Here is a 5534-nt window from a genome sequence, read left to right as displayed (position 1 = left end):
GTTTCCTTCTCTGTTCCTCAACACACACCCTTCCTGCATGGCACCTGGAAAGGCTCTTTGCAAATTTTTGCTTTAATCTCTCAAATGCCGGTTTTGTTTCTCGAGTAGTTCCAGAACAAAGAGCCTGGGAGACAACGCTGTCACAGCAGACAAGGGCACTCAGCTGCGCCTCGCGTTTCCAAACAGCCGGCCGTGATTTACATCTCCAGCCTGACCCAGCACAGGACAGGACAGACACTATTACAGTTCCTTTTTACCCACTTCCAAAACTACCCCAGGACCTCAGAGCTTAATGCCTACCAGGCTCACTAAGGCTATGAACTGTGTTGGCTCCAGCAGACCCGGATTTTTCCACACTCCTTAAAAACCATTTTTTTTTTTTTTTCACAGAAAACCACCAAGTACACATTTCTGGTGAGGTTTGCATGGAGTGAGACACAGGACGGGGAGCCATCGAGTCCTCTTTCCCTTGGCTTAGGGCAAGAAGCAGCTAGCGTGCTGCTCGCTCCCGGGAGAGATGGGGAGGAGCAGCGGGGCAGAGCTGCGTGATGCCGCAGCTTTGTCCTCCGTGGGCCCTGTCGGCTGCAGCTCTTACACCCCGGGGCGCCGCTGTGTGCTGTTCGGCACAGAGCACAGCGTGCATCCCCCCCGCACTGCCACAGCCCCCCAAGTTGGTTATGGCTTCTGAAACAACTAAGCTCTCGGGACCCACTGCTCACGCCCTGGATCTCATCTGCCCCCTCTGTGCTAACGAAACAAGCATCTTGCTTTTCAACCTGCAACTTGGTCACCCTGTAAATAAACTATTTTATATTTTTTAACATACCTATGGCTCGGACTATTGAACTACCATAAATGTTTGCAAGTGTTTCAAGCTGAAAATAAAAATTCCTGTAATTTCCCCCCACTAGGCCAGGGTTTCCCTCCCTGATGCTCTCCATAACGCTGCAGAGACACCAACCTGGTCACCCCTGGGCTGGCTTCCCTGTGGAGCTGGAGCTTTCTTGAAGCTTTCTTGCAGCTCATGGCAATACACGGTTGCTTAGTTTAGTCCACTGTGGAAACCCACCCCCGAAGGCTCGTAGTGGGGTACCCCCGCCCCCCGGATGGAGTGGATTGCCCATGTTGCGGGGACTGTGGTCTGCACTGTTGCAGAAAGCAGAGTGGTTGTGAGGGCTGGGGAAGTGGGGGAGGCAGAAGATCAGAGCTCTGAGATACAGTTGACTAGAAAAGCTTATCTCTCACCATCTTCTGGTATCCAGCCACGCAGTAGCTCACGGAGCACCTTGTCCCCGAGGTAAAATCAACAGCTACAGTCCAGGGCAGGGCACAGCCCTTATCTAAAACCTAAGGGGAGGTGGATTTGATCTGAAGAGAGCCCTGGGGAGCATTCAGGTAGGAGGCCTGTATTAACCTCTGGGTAATTAGCCTGTTTAAGCAGTCAGAGACCTTCGGTCTGATGAAAAACAGAAGCATTCCCTTTCCCTGCTTAGACTACAGCTGCCAGTGACACTAACCATTTACATGCCAAAGCATTTGCTCTCTCAATCCCATTAGTTTGTCCTGTATGCTTGAAAACTACGGACATATTATTCCTACCAGGAGAGGGGAAAACAGAAGTGTCAGAGGAGAAAGTGGCCTGTTCCTGTTTGTTCACTGAGTTAGTGGCAGAGACAGGAAAAAAAAATTATCCCCTATGTCATGTTTTCCTCCCAGAGAAAGCAGCTATTTTGCTGGAAAAGAGAAGGTTCGTTGTGTTTTCTACTTGAAAATCACTGCCAGAACACTTTGTTTAGACTTTTCTTTCAAAACAAATCCATTTTCTGGTTTGAAATTATTTATCTTTTCAGCTAACTGGTTGCTGGTATTTTTTCAAACGGGGAAGGAAACTGCCAGAGAGAGGTTGTATTCCCGGAGGAGTTTCTGGTTTAGCTGGAGACAATTTCAGCGCCCACACCCTGACAGACAGGGCATCAATCCCTGGAGATTATGCCAGAGGAGTAGGGAGCAAGGGTTTATCCTCTGGAAAGCTCTCTGGGTTGGAGATGTTGCTCTGGCTGTTCCAAGAGCATCGCAGAATGTCAGGAGTTGGTGTGGGGGAAAAAGGGATGGAGATAACCAGAACGTGAAGTCACAGGGTTCTGTGCCTCATGAGTCTTTGTGACTCCTGCTTTTGGCATGTGCAGGGTCTGACAGCCACCCCTGAGGGGAATGTCCTTTGACTTCAGGCACTGTCTCCATCCCTAGTCTGCAATCACAGAAGGGGCTCAGCCCCCTCAGTAAGACACATCTCCGGGTCCCACAGTGCAACGGCCCTGCAGACCAGGACAGCCTCTTCTTCCCCATCCACAGCACGGATATATCCAGCTCTGTCCTCTCTCCTCACCCGCTGCTGTCAGGTCCAAATACTGAACCACTGCTGTGGCTGACTGATCCCAGAGGCAGGGGGTGTTAGAGAAGAGCTGTGTCACTGATAAGATAAAGGCAGAGGCTGTAGTTAGCACAGACTCAGAGCTCAGTGCTCTCTGGCTGATTCTGCCCTCCCATAAACTTCCTCAAATCCTCACTTTTCTTGCTGATCTCTCCTTACCTCCTTCTCTTCACTTGCCCGTTTCCCTCTGTTTCACCTGAACCCTTAAAGCTCTTCTGATTCTTGCGCTCTCCATCTTGAAAGGGAAAAGATGAACCTCATCTTCTAACTAAGCACCCGCAGTGATAACACGAGACAGGATAAAGTATTGGTAATCATGTCTGATCAACACTATGTAACACTCCATCACATCACCAATGCTGATCTATCTCATTCCAGCCTATCTTATCACCAGTACATGCCTATTTATCAGTTGCACATATCACAAGGACATACTGACCTTTCTATCTCCTTCAGCTATCTAGGCGCTTTCATTTTGTTCAGCAGCACAGCAACTACATGACTAACACAGCTCTGTGCTCACTGACCTTTGTGTCATACCCCTAAGTAATTTACTGAACCAATGCAAAAGTTTATTTTCCAAGCCAGCACTGGATATTTTCCCCTGTCTCCCCAAGAAATGCTGCCTGTGAGGTTCCTCGGGGCACGGCTCAGCACTGGCCGTGGGACTCCTGTTTTGCTGCTGGGCTGTCCTCTCTCCCATGAGCCTGGCCAGCAGTTAAGCTGCTTGGTTTTGGCTGCTCTCTGGGCCTTGGGTACTTCTGTGCAGCACAGAAGGCGGACCTGGAAGCACTAGGCAGGGAGAGGGGACCAGGCCACCCAAACCACAGCTGCCTCCATGCAGCCCTCGCTGAGATGAGCCACTGCAGCCCTCAGAGCTGCTCCAAGCCTGGGGAGAGGGCAGGTTTGCATTTTCAAGCTCTCTGTCCTGCTGGATGGCTCCAGCTGTTGGCAACTTGGAGACACTGCAAGGGCGGGGCGCAGACCTGCTCCCCATCATCACTCGTCTTGCTATGAAATGTCTGGCAACCAAGAAGTCACAGAATGTCCCTGTCCTGATAAAATACACCTCAAAAATCAGAGATTTCTCCATAAAAGTCAGGTGAATCGCTGATCCGCCGCTGTCCCCTTCTCTCCCTCCATGGTAGGAGATCAGTTTGCTTCTAATTACAGCAGACGGAAGTGAGACAAGGGTAGGGTATGACTTGTCAATAGTTGCACAGGGGCCTAGAAGAAAAGTTCCCATCCACCTTTGTTTGTTTGCATACTTTCATCTCCAGATGATGTCTTCGTTTTATAGTTCAAAGGTCTTCACAGTTCAGAGAAGCTGGGCAAGGCGAATTATGCCCCATCACAGAGTGTCATCTCACATGCATCAATAGACTCACTCAGCAGTGGCTCAGAATTAGCCAAGTCTTATTGTAGAAGCTTTTACCATCAACCCATGACACATGAAATAAAAAGGATGCGCAAGGCACTGGAAGATGCAAACCTAGGTGCAAAATTAGACGCTCTTCACTGACAAGAGGAGTGCAAGTGATGGGGCTGGTTTAGGTATTTACAAATACCCAAGTCTCGAGAAAAAGAAACTCTCTTTTCACAGCAGGAGGAAATTACTTTGCCACCAAGAAATCTGGTAGAGCAGGCCTTTTCTTCTTTTGTTTGTAGCTTTTTTAATGTTACCTTGGTTTTGCCTGTCAGATAGAAATCTCTGTGCTAGCAGGGGAAACTGTAAACATGTCTTCACAAGTGGGTTTTTTTTGATCAGCAACAGAAATCTTGGAAAATAAGAGAGGTTCTGGTACTGGCTGAGAGACTTGTTGGGGAGTGGTAGGAAATGCAACATCGTTCATCTCTTGCGACTTCAAATGATCCCGTGTGAGGACAGGAGCACGCCTGCAGCGTGAGGACAGGGGCCAGGACCCTGCCTGCCTGCCCAGCAGGAGCCCCGGCACAGCGTCAGGCCCTGCGGTGAGCAAGAGGATGCAGAGAGGCATCAGACACACACCATGTCACGAAGAGAGGCTATTTTTGCCCTAACTGCCAGTGAACAGCACAGGCAGTGACAGGTGGTTTCAGCAGCTAATTCTCTGTGTCAGTTTTTGTGGCCTTAAGCGATGAGCTTTGGTCAGTGTGAGATGTTGCTCTGTTTGATTTGCACGGGTAGATCGAGATGTGGCGGCAGGCGTGCCCACTGCCTCTTCAAGGCTTCTGCTCTGCTAAGATGGCAGTTTTGGGGCCTTGTTTATAACTGGAGGACTTGCGGGTACCCAGAAATTTGACTCTTGATCTGAGGTCCCCTTATGTCCCATCCTCCCTGTCTCCTCTACTGATAGGCTTCCAGCTCTGGCACAGGGAGCCGTGTCCTCACACGGAGCAGAGAAATGGTGACCCAGAGTAACTGCGTGCGGAAAGGTTAAACACCCAACTCCTTCCGCAAATATATTTTACTAATAAATTAATCTATTAAGTAATCAACCGGTTTGTTGTTGCTGTAAAGGAACGGCTTTTCTTCTTTGGTTGCCTGGCTGGGGCATGAGGCTCTCTGCTACATTGAAGAAAAAAACAGCTCTAGAGAGAAACTCTAAAAAAAATAAAATGGCATTTGATCCATTTCTGTTCTTTTTTTTTAAATCCGATGTTGTCAGAAATGTTGAAAGAGGGTAAGATATAGGATAATCTGGACACACTGTGCAGGTACATTTGACACATCCCAGCTGCGCAGAGGCCAGCGAGGGCAGCAGTCTCTGGGAAGGGCAACAGAGCTGGCAGAGAAATGAGAACAGTTTCCTTCCACCAGCTAAGCATAGCCCTGCTGCGGCTGAAGGAACTCGTGTTCTGGACGGCTCTTTTTAAGTGCTTTTCCTTGCAGATCGAAGCCTGAGCACATCCCCTGCAAGGTCCTACCCTCCGGCAGAGTCCTGCACCTTGCTCCCGAGGGACCTCAGCTCACGTGGGACTTTCTCCGGAATGAAACCACCCGCTGCGGGCCCAGCAGCTGCACTACAGCTATTACTCACAGCACTCTTCCAATAATCAATGTAGGCTTTTTGTGTCCGCCCAAACACTCCCACCGTTCAGAACTTGGCTGCGCTCCTCCTAA

Source organism: Athene cunicularia, assembly GCF_003259725.1.
Source record: "Athene cunicularia isolate RWA chromosome 28 unlocalized genomic scaffold, athCun1 chr28_part2, whole genome shotgun sequence".
NCBI lineage: Eukaryota > Metazoa > Chordata > Aves > Strigiformes > Strigidae > Athene > Athene cunicularia.
This window is presented reverse-complemented; position numbering follows the sequence as displayed.